Below are 11356 nucleotides of genomic sequence, written 5' to 3'. Positions count from 1 at the left end.
AATGAACTGTCCCTTCTTTGTCCTCCTTAGGCCCTGATTATTTATAAAAACTCATTTTTGAACTTAGAGACTGTCCAATATGATATATTAGTTATTTCACCAGCATATGTTGTATCCTCAACACAATTATACACTTTTGTGGGGCTGGGATCAAACATTCTGTAATTTTTCTCAGTACTTACACTTACTTTGATAAAAAGCGCATTCATTCATCTAAACATCATTTATTGGGTGTTAATTAAATATCTCAACTCAGTAAATATTGTTTGAATGAATGCATGCATGAATGAGGGAGTATGCAATAGGTAGACTAATGTACTGCCCAATGTGAGAAAACCAAAAACATAAACACAAAAGCAAGCCAAAAAGTGGACCAGGACTTTCTGTAAAATATCCTGCTTTTTGTTGGATGATGCCATGAAAATCAAGATGCTCCTGAAAGGTCTTAATAGCTGACCAAGAATAGTAAACAATTGAAATTCTCTCAGGCTTCTTCAACCCTATCTCTGGACACATTTATACCTCTCAGAAATGGTATTAAAAGAAGAGATTAATAAAGCTTTTATAGATGAGTTGATAAATCTCTAAAGATTTAAGTCTTCATTGCCTCCTAGGTTTTCTCTATTTTGGGTTTCCAAAAGATTTCAATAAACCACAGGATAATTAAAAATTAGACATTATCTTCCTTACCTTGACATTTTTTGATGGTAAACACCTTTTTATTGTCTCCATAGTGCTGCCGAATTTCCACCAGTACAGTACTTAAGTGAATTTTGCTCTGGATGGTGGGATATATAAGATGTAAACGAATTGTTTGTATATGTTTTAGAATTCTTCAAAAGGGCCTGGCCATGGAAATGCATTGAATATTACTTAAATAACTAAAGTAACTTCCTGAGAATTATTATTCTATTCTGATTAGGATATATCTGCTCTGGTTTGTTAAAATTTCCCTTTAGAGTGGTTTTAATTTTTTTTCTGATAGGGTCCTAGGATTTATTGCCACACCCATCCTGCATCTGTTTTTCTTTGAATTACTCTCCTTGCAGTTTCTGATTCATACAGGGCCTTACAGGCCTTACAACCTGGCCATCACAACGCTGGGAAGGACAGGCCTACTTTTCAGAAGTGTTGATGTCTTCTGTACCTGAAGGTTTTCAAGAGATATCAATCTTCCTCACCACCGCCCTTGGCCCTCTTAATGGACTAAGCAGTTCCTCATGAAATTTCTGTGGGATATCTGTACCAACTTCTCAATATTGTTCCATCCTGAGTCTAAATTCCTGTCCTCAAAGTAATGTTAGATTTCTAGCTCCAGCCCCTATTTACATAAGGCCTATACTAAGGAACGGAACCCACAGACATCAGTCCGCTCTTCTTTCTCTGGATTTAATTTCTCTGTTACTTTCTGAAACACGCAGGTGTTCCTTTCTTTCTTTTAATCTCAGCTATGTGCTTTTAACTTTTTCAAAATTGACCCAGAATTTACATCTGTCTCCAGTAAGAGTACATTAAATTGAGCTTAGTCTGCTATTCTACTGGCGTATTTGAGATCCAGATAATTTGCTACTTAACTGGATTCAATGACCTGTATATTTCAGGCATCTAAAACTCAACATGTTCCAAATTTCCCTCCTTATAGTTAGTAATTTTCTTGGGAATCTGGATGAGATTAAATGGAATAAAGTTAGTGAGTGGCCCAGGAATGCCTGAAAGTTTGTTTGTCAGAGTGGCCAGGGAAAGTTAAGCAAGGAAGAAAAGCAAATGAAAAACAGAATCCCATTATTATGGCTGAGTTTACTCCCAGGATTCCATGCAGAGCTCTCTGTAGAGCTGGGTTGGGTTATAACTTATGCCAGAGCTCTGCGTGGGGCTGACACCATCTCATGCCAAGCTCTCAGTTCTGGGCTCACGTCATCTCTGGTCCACTCTGTGGAGTGGAAACTTTGGAGGAATGGCCAATGTGTTCCGCGGCGTAGGAAGAGGGAAATTGTGAATGTGACTTTCTAAATTGTGGAGGAACTAACCACTGTAAATGTGCCTTGAATTATGTTGTTTAATTTGACCAGTGAAATCAATGACATTCCCCTTGAATGAAATGCTGCTACGTATATGAGCAGAAAAACAAAACTGGTATAAGGAATAGATAGCTAGTGGGAAGCAGCCGCATAGCACAGGGAGATGCGCTCGGTGCTTTGTGACCACCTAGAGGGGTGGGATAGGGAGGGTGGGAGGGAGAGAGATGCAAGAGGGAAGAGATATGGGGACATATGTATAACTGATTTACTTTGTTATAAAGCAGAAACTAACACACCGTTGTAAAGCAATTATACTCCAATAAAGATGTTAAAATAAAAGTATAAGGAGGTATAAGGAGGTATAAGGAGATGGAGAGACTGGGAGTCTTATTTTCCCACCAATTAACTTTGCCTCTGACCATGACCTTCCCTTTGAGTCTCCTAGACCTTGGGGATGATCGGAACCCCTTGGGTTGGGTGATGGCAACCCCATCTTTATTAGAACCTCTATAGTTAACTTTTGATTTTTCCCACTCCGTCTATCCATCCCATGTATGCAGTCAGACATTTGATCTTGGACTTTTCCTGACTAAATGTGCTTGAATATAACCATTTCTTTTCAGTCCCACTGCTACTGTTGTCACTGCCTTAACTAGGGCTTTATCTTTAAGTTCTTTATATAAATATATACAAATAAATAAAATATATTAATTCTGATGATTTTAAAGTCTTTTCTTGATAAAGACTTTTCATGATAAAGATACACAATATCTTATATAAATATTTTTGTATAATCTGTCCTTTTCTTAGAATTTTAGTCATATGATTCTATGTCTTGGTTTGTCTAGAACTTTTTGATTGAATGCTGGCTATTTTATTTGGCTTTTTGTTGTTTTTCTCAGTGGAAACGTTGTTTTGCTTCCAAATATTGTATTCTACCTGGAAGTAGCAAATCTTCAAATTACAATTTTTTAAATGCTTTCAAATATCAATACTATAGGTGTCACAAAATCTAGAAAAATGACATTTAAAAATGAACTACTGCCAGATGTGTCTCTATAAAACTTTTCCCCCACTCTTTTAGCTATATATTCTTTAACTGCCTCCTCATACGACAGTTTATGCATTTTCGAAATCAAATTTTAAGAAATAAAATTTGTAGTTTATAGACATAGATTTCTTGTACCATGGTTGATTAGAATTTGCTTCTAGTTATTAATAGTTTAGAAAAGTTTCTTTCAGCTTCACAATTTATTATTGATAATGTCACATTAATTTTCATTGTTAACTTTGAGAAAACCTCTAAGGATTACTTCCTCATAAATATTTACTATTATAAATGCATTACTGATTTCAGTACTGCTATAGGTTTGTGCATTACAGGAATTCTGATAAAATAGTCATTCACACCATTCCATTACACACATTGTTGATGGAGTATATTCTTTTATTTATTTATTTATTTATTTATTTATTTATTTATTTATGGCTGTGTTGAGTCTTCGTTGCTGTGCACAGGCTTTCTCTACTTGCAGGGAGTGGGGGCTACTCTTTGTTGCGGTGCACAGGCGCTAGGCACGCAGGCTTCAGTAGTTGTGGCTCGCAGGCTCAGTAGTCGTGGCTCACGGGCTCTAGAGCGCAGGCTCCGTAGTTGTGGCACACTGGCTTAGTTGCTCCGTGGAATGTGGGATCTTCCCAGACCAGGGCTCGAACCCTTGTCCCCTGCATTGGCAGGTGGCTTCTTAACCACGGCGCCATCAGGGAAGCCCCTGGAGTATATTCTTGACAGAAGAAAATTTCCCGTTTTGACTAAGCATTGATGAAAACTGAATCTTTGACTTATCTTTCACATGCCTGATGATTGAAATAATTTTCCACAGAATAGCTTCTGGTTTTGTACTTTTCAGTTCTTTTTTTCTTCTTCAAACACACATGCTTTGAGAGCTGTGAAGTGCAAGACATGGCTATATTGTAAGGTGGTTTTTGTCCTTAAGCTTCTGTGTCTTGTGCTAGTTAAGTCAGTAGAGTAGTCATTATGAGTACTGGAAGTTATTCCTGTCATGGGATAGTATATAGTCAATTACATATGGTGGTGTCTGAAAATCACATAATAGCCTCACTTAAAACATCTCCTTAGGGCTTCCCTGGTGGCGCAGTGGTTGAGAGTCCACCAGCCGACGCAGGGGACACGGGTTCGTGCCCCGGTCCGGGAAGATCCCACATGCCGCGGAGCGGCTAGGCCCGTGAGCCATGGCCGCTGAGCCTGTGCGTCCGGAGCCTGTGCTCCGCAATGGGAGAGGCCACAACAGTGAGAGGTCCGCGTACCACTGAACAAAAGAAAATCTCCTTAGCCAGATTTCAAAAAAGCCTGTGGCCATTCCAATCTGATCCAACATAGCGGAATATGATAGAAGGAAAATTGGCAAAGAAAGAGACGCTGGTCTTACCTGATGGAAGTTAAAATATCTCACTTTTGACAATTTTGCAAAAACCTATAATTACATGAATTAATTTCTAGGGTTCTTCATAGGACCTAAAAAGGAACCCATAGAGTTGTGGAACAACCATAGAAGCTTCTGTGATGAGAAGCCCGGGCACCGCAACAAAGAGTAGCCCCTGCTCGCCGCAACTGGAGAAAGTCTGCACGCAGCATTGAAGACCCAACGCAGCCAAAATAAAAATAAATAAATAAATAAATTTATTTTTAAAAAAGTAATACTCAGGTTTGAGGCATGAGAAATATGATGAGGAGAAATTAGCTAATCCTTTCAGAACTTTTAAAATATCAAACTCAGTCTCTAAGATTTTAGCATTATATACAACATCGGTTACTTATTAGTGGTTTGGGAAGGCCAATTTAAAATTTTCTGATCTTACTGTATTGAAATTCACAGCCCTAATGTTTTCCACATTGACTATATGAATGATGAAGTAAAGTCAATCATGTATTTCCTTTCCAACTGGGCAGAAAACAAAATTTTGAAAAGTGTTTGGACTACTGACTTTTGATTTCTTCTAAGGCAAGTGTATAGGTAATTTTTATTCCCTGATTAGGAGAAAAATGGTGGAAGAGGGCAGGGTTAAGAATTAAGATTTCAAGAGCGTGAGAGTTAGATGACCAACCAGAGTTCCTAAGGTTCGGTGCCTGTAACTGTCGCCGCCGCTTAAGCCTGCCAAAGCAGTGGTACGGCTGCTGCCCTCGTATTTGCTACCTCTAGAAACATTCTTGCCAGTAGTGGCGGCAGCGGGACTCAATTACCCCCTTTTCTCACTCTCTCCAGAAGCTCCAGATGGCGTCTTCTGTGGGCAACGTGGCCGACAGCACAGAACCAACGAAACGTATGCTTTCCTTCCAAGGGTTAGCTGAGTTGGCACATCGAGAATATCAGGCAGGAGATTTTGAGGCAGCTGAGAGACACTGCATGCAGCTGTGGAGACAAGAGCCAGACAATACTGGAGTACTTTTATTACTTTCATCTCTACACTTCCAGTGTCGAAGGCTGGACAGATCTGCCCACTTTAGTACTCTGGCAATTAAACAGAACCCTCTTCTGGCAGAAGCCTATTCGAATTTGGGGAATGTGTACAAGGACAGAGGGCAGTTGCAGGAAGCAATTGAGCATTACCGGCATGCATTGCATCTCAAGCCAGATTTCATCGATGGTTATATTAACCTGGCAGCCGCTTTGGTAGCAGCAGGCGACATGGAAGGGGCAGTACAAGCTTACGTCTCTGCTCTTCAGTGCAATCCTGATTTGTACTGTGTTCGCAGTGACCTGGGGAACCTGCTCAAAGCCCTGGGTCGCTTGGAAGGAGCCAAGGCATGTTATTTGAAAGCAATGGAGACGCAACCGAACTTTGCAGTAGCTTGGAGTAATCTTGGCTGTGTTTTCAATGCACAAGGGGAGATTTGGCTTGCAATTCATCACTTTGAAAAGGCTGTCACCCTTGACCCCAGTTTTCTGGATGCTTATATCAATTTAGGAAATGTCTTGCAAGAGGCACGGATTTTTGACAGAGCTGTGGCAGCTTACCTTTGTGCCCTAAGCTTGAGCCCAAATCATGCAGTGGTACATGCCAACCTGGCTTGTGTATACTATGAGCAAGGCCTGATAGATCTGGCAATAGACACCTACAGGCGAGCTATTGAATTGCAACCACATTTCCCTGATGCTTACTGCAACCTAGCCAACGCTCTGGAAGAGAAGGGCAGTGTTGCCGAAGCAGAAGATTGTTATAATACAGCTCTGCGGCTGTGTCCCACCCATGCAGACTTTCTGAGTAACCTAGCCAATATCAAAGGAGACCAAGGAAACATTGAAGAGGCAGTTCGCTTGTATCGTAAAGCATTAGAAGTCTTCCCAGAGTTTGCTGTTGCCCATTCAAATTTAGCAAGTGTATTGCAGCAGCAGGGAAAACTGCAGGAAGCTCTGATGCATTATAAGGAGGCTGTTCGAATCAGTCCTACCTTTGCTGATGCCTACTGTAACATGGGAAACACTCTAAAGGAGATGCAGGATGTTCAGGGAGCCTTGCAGTGTTATACTCGTGCCATTCAGATTAACCCTGCACTTGCGGATGCCCACAGCAATCTGGCTTCCATTCACAAGTATTCAGGGAATATTCCAGAAGCAATTGCTTCTTATCGCACTGCTCTGAAGCTTGAACCTGATTTTCCTGACGCTTATTGTGATTTGGCTCATTGCCTGCAGATTGTCTGTGATTGGACAGACTATGATGAGCGAATGAAGAAGTTGGTCAGCATTGTGGCTGACCAGCTGGAGAAGAATAGGTTGCCTTCTGTGCAGCCTCATCATAGTATGCTCTATCCTCTTTCTCATGGCTTCAGGAAGGCTATTGCTGAGAGCCATGGGAACCTCTGCTTGGATGAGATCAGTGTCCTTCACAAACCACCGTACGAACATCCAAAAGACTTGAAGCTCAGTGATGGTCGACTGCGTGTAGGATACGTGAGTTCTGACTTTGGGAATCATCCTACTTCTCATCTTATGCAGTCTATTCCAGGCATGCACAATCCTGATAAATATGAGGTATTCTGTTATGCCCTGAGCCCAGATGATGGCACAAACTTCCGAGCGAAGGTGATGGCAGAAGCCCATCATTTCATTGATCTTTCTCAGATTCCATGCAATGGGAAAGCAGCTGATCGCATCCATCAAGATGGTATACACATCCTTGTAAATATGAATGGTTATACCAAGGGTGCTCGAAATGAACTCTTTGCTCTCAGGCCAGCTCCTATTCAGGCAATGTGGCTGGGCTACCCTGGGACCAGTGGCGTGCTTTTCATGGATTATATCATCACTGATCAGGAAACTTCACCTGGTGAAGTTGCTGAGCAGTATTCTGAGAAACTGGCTTATATGCCCCATACTTTCTTTATTGGTGATCATGCTAATATGTTCCCTCACCTGAAGAAGAAAGCAGTCATCGATTTTAAGTCCAATGGGCACATTTATGACAATCGGATTGTGCTGAATGGCATCGACCTCAAAGCATTTCTTGATAGTCTCCCAGATGTGCAGATTGTCAAGATGAAATGTCCTGATGGAGGAGACAACGCAGACAGCAGTAATACAGCTCTTAATATGCCTGTCATTCCTATGAATACTATTGCAGAGGCAGTTATTGAAATGATTAACAGAGGACAAATTCAGATAACAATTAATGGATTCAGTCTTAGCAATGGACTGGCAACTACCCAGATCAACATTAAGGCTGCCACTGGGGAGGAGGTTCCCCGTACCATTATTGTAACCACACGTTCTCAGTACGGGTTACCGGAAGATGCCATTGTGTACTGTAACTTCAATCAGTTATATAAAATTGACCCATCTACTTTGCACATGTGGGCAAATATTCTGAAGCGTGTTCCCAATAGTGTACTGTGGCTGTTGCGTTTTCCAGCAGTAGGAGAACCTAATATTCAACAGTATGCACAAAATATGGGCCTTCCCCAGAACCGTATCATTTTTTCACCTGTTGCTCCTAAAGAGGAACATGTTCGGAGAGGCCAGCTGGCTGATGTCTGCTTGGACACTCCACTCTGTAATGGACACACCACAGGGATGGATGTCCTTTGGTCAGGGACACCCATGGTGACTATGCCAGGAGAGACTCTTGCTTCCCGAGTTGCAGCTTTCCAGCTCACTTGTTTAGGCTGTCTTGAGCTTATTGCTAAAAATAGACAAGAATATGAAGACATAGCTGTGAAACTGGGAACTGATCTAGAATACCTGAAGAAACTTTGTGGCAAAGTCTGGAAGCAGAGAACATCTAGCCCTCTGTTCAACACCAAACAATACACAATGGACCTAGAGCGGCTCTATCTACAGATGTGGGAGCATTACGCAGCTGGCAACAAACCTGATCACATGATTAAGCCTGTTGAAGTCACTGAGTTGGCCTAAATAATGACTGTGTGCACAGGAGAATTACCCTGTACCTGAGCCTCAACCTTCTGGGGGAAAGGGAACTACTTTTTCCTTATCTGTACAATACCATGCTGCAGATGGGTGACAGACAATGATAAGAAATAGCACAGCCAGACTTGCTTCCTGCATGATCATGATCATGATAGGGAGAGACACAAGAGATGGGAAACTGCTGTTCCACAAGGAGTCTCCATAGAATTTTGCAGCAGCCAGGTGTCTGGAAGGTCTGGAAGGTAAGTCTGGAAGGTCTGATCTCCCTTGGTCTTCCATGGGATGGATGGTTAGTGTGGAAGGGAGATAGAGATTGCCCAGCCGTTTTGTGATTATCATGGATTGATTGAGTCTTCTGAATTAATATTTTTCTTTATATTTTGGGTATTGGAGCTTTTAAAAATGTTTGGTTTCAGGTATTTTTATTCATGTGAAGTGTATATGATTCTCTTGAGATAAGCTTTTAAGCTAAAATATTCCTTGTTTTAGTTTCTGAACTCTACAGATAAATGGGGACTTTGCTGGTGTAGTCTTTTTGTAGGTTTTATAAACCACTTGAGCCTATATCAGTCATTTTAGTGTCTGACATAATGTTCGGAACTATCAGTGCTATGTTGGTTTATAGATGATGGCTTAAATTCTTTTCCTGGTCCATTTCCTTCTTCCTTCCCCCCACTTTAAAAACTCTCCTGTAACTTGGCTAACAAAAAACCAAGTCTGATTCAAAACCTCCCAGAGTGTTTCTCTTAACCGCATCATCTGGTGCCAAATGAAGATTCTTAGGAGTGATTATTAATTCTGAAGGGCACAGTTGTGGTACTGTCACTGATGATAATAATAATGGATTTTTGGCCTAGAGTTTTGACCTATTTCACCAGTGGTTTACCGTTGACTGCCCCTCTATGCTGCTTCCAAAAGTGATAGTGTGTGTTAAGATTTTTACTTTCATTTCTAATGTTTGTTTGTTTGTTTTAGTGAGTCCTGTTCTTCCTTTTTCTTTCAGCAGAAATGAAATCCCAGGTAAGTATAAGTATTCAAATATTTGATCAGTAAGTCACAGTTATCTCTAGTACATTAAATAACTTTCATCAAAAAACATGTTATAGGTAAAAAGCTCTGAAGGATCAACTATGTATATGATAATTATGTTTCAGACCTTCTAGTGTATTATATATAATAACTTGTCTTCTGGACATGGTCTTGAAGTCTTTATGGATCCAGCCTCAGTAGTAGTGAACTGCACTGCTACTTGGTTTGGAGTAAAAATTAGACTCTAGCCCTCCTGGAGGTTGAGATTTTGGTATTGAAAACCATAGGAATGAAATTATTGTATTTCAACAAAGGATCGAGGGCTTGAGGCTTAAACAAGGCAACATATGTGTGGGAAGCAGTCAGCCTTGAGAGCAGGTAAGGACATGCCAGGCATGCGGCCGCTGCTCGAAGGGACTGTCCCTACTTGTTCCCCTCCTTGTTCCATTCCATGGGAGATAAATCACCAGGGCCCAGAGATCAGAAAGAATGTAAAATGAGACAAGCAAAGCTGTCTCCCCTCTGCACGTGCAGGTTATTTTTGATGCTTCTGGGTTTATGGGTTTCCTCCCAGGGAAGTTAACCTTGAGCCGAGACAGTCTGTAGATAATGTAAACCACCATCTGGCAACCTTCCGATTTCTAGTCTAGATAATCTGCAACTGTAGCATAATAAAATTTGCCTTGCAACCATCAGTTGTCTTGGTCCTTCTGACCCCATCCATCGGTGCTACTTCAGTTCCTTACCCCTTCCCTTCTGACCCTGAGCGGTGAGATGCTCTTTCTCCGGCTAGTCCTCGGCAAGTGGCACTCGAACAGAGACCTGAAGTGTGAAGGCAATTAAAAGAAAAAGAAAGTGCAGGTAAGAGAACCCTTATGCAAAATATGTGTGGCCACCAGTAAAAGTGGAACTAATAGAACCATGAGGCAATAGTCAGAAATAAAATAAGATGAGGCAAAAGGCCTCAAAGTAGTGTGAATTATTTGCTCAGGTTTTACTTTCGATGCTTAAAGCTCGGGGTAATAAAGTTTCTACCTCACAGTTGACTGAATTTTTACAGCATATCCATGGTGTATCTCCCTGGTTTCCTGATGGCGGCTCTGTTGACATAGAAATCTGGCAAAAAGTTTGAGAAGATTTAAAAAATTATTATGAGTCTCGAGGGCCTACTCATACTCCTGTTGTTACATATAGTTTGTGGAATGTGATAAAAATATGTTTAGATGCTTCTCATGATAGTGTTGATTTGAATGTAAAGTCAGAAAAACATAAGCCTCTGACAGAAGGAGAGACTGTATTATCAGCTACTGTGTCGCCGCTTCCTAAACCGAAAGAGCTAATTAATTTAAATAGTTTAGATGAAGAGGAACATTTTGACTTAACAGATGAGGCTTGTAAACATAAAAGAGAGAACTATCCTGAGGATGATTTTCTAATGGCTGTGATAGATAAGTCAGTGAGAAAGCTGCAGGTTAATAAGGACTGTCTTGCTCAAAAACCTACATCTGTAAAAATGCTCAGTCCCTTGCAGCGCGCTGTACAAGGAGCAATAAAACGAGGAGAAGATCCTATTTTCTGTTGTCCCGTCATAGAAAGACCTGATCCTAATAATCCTCAACAAGCTACTAGGGAGCATCAGGCTCTCCCTTTGAAAGTTTTGAAAGATTGAAAATCTGCCTGTGCTCAATATGGGCCCACTGCTCCTTTTACTGCTGCTATGGTTGACAGGAGAAGCTCTTCCCCCCGCTGATTGGAAGTCTATTGCACGAGCTTGTTTAAATGGTGGAGATTATTTAATATGGAAGTTTGATTTTTATGAACGGGCTGCTGAACAAGCAGAAAAGAATGCTGCCCATAATATTC

General features: G+C 41.1%; 1 long non-coding RNA gene and 1 pseudogene across 1 annotated transcript; both read left to right on the top strand.

Annotated features, from left to right (window-relative positions):
- The first annotated feature begins 5183 nt into the window (after positions 1-5183).
- Positions 5184-8449, top strand: LOC132597122 (UDP-N-acetylglucosamine--peptide N-acetylglucosaminyltransferase 110 kDa subunit pseudogene; annotated as a pseudogene).
- Position 8450: 1 nt separating this feature from the next.
- On the top strand, positions 8451-10258 carry LOC132597123 (uncharacterized). Its single transcript, XR_009563513.1, has 3 exons — positions 8451-8706; positions 9440-9484; positions 10232-10258. It is a non-coding gene; the product is annotated as an uncharacterized lncRNA (long non-coding RNA).
- The last annotated feature ends 1098 nt before the right edge of the window (positions 10259-11356 follow it).

The sequence above is a fragment of the Globicephala melas genome, chromosome 3, assembly GCF_963455315.2.
Source record: "Globicephala melas chromosome 3, mGloMel1.2, whole genome shotgun sequence".
NCBI lineage: Eukaryota > Metazoa > Chordata > Mammalia > Artiodactyla > Delphinidae > Globicephala > Globicephala melas.
The sequence above is the reverse complement of the archived record's forward strand: the minus strand, read 5'-3'. Positions and strand labels throughout refer to the sequence as shown.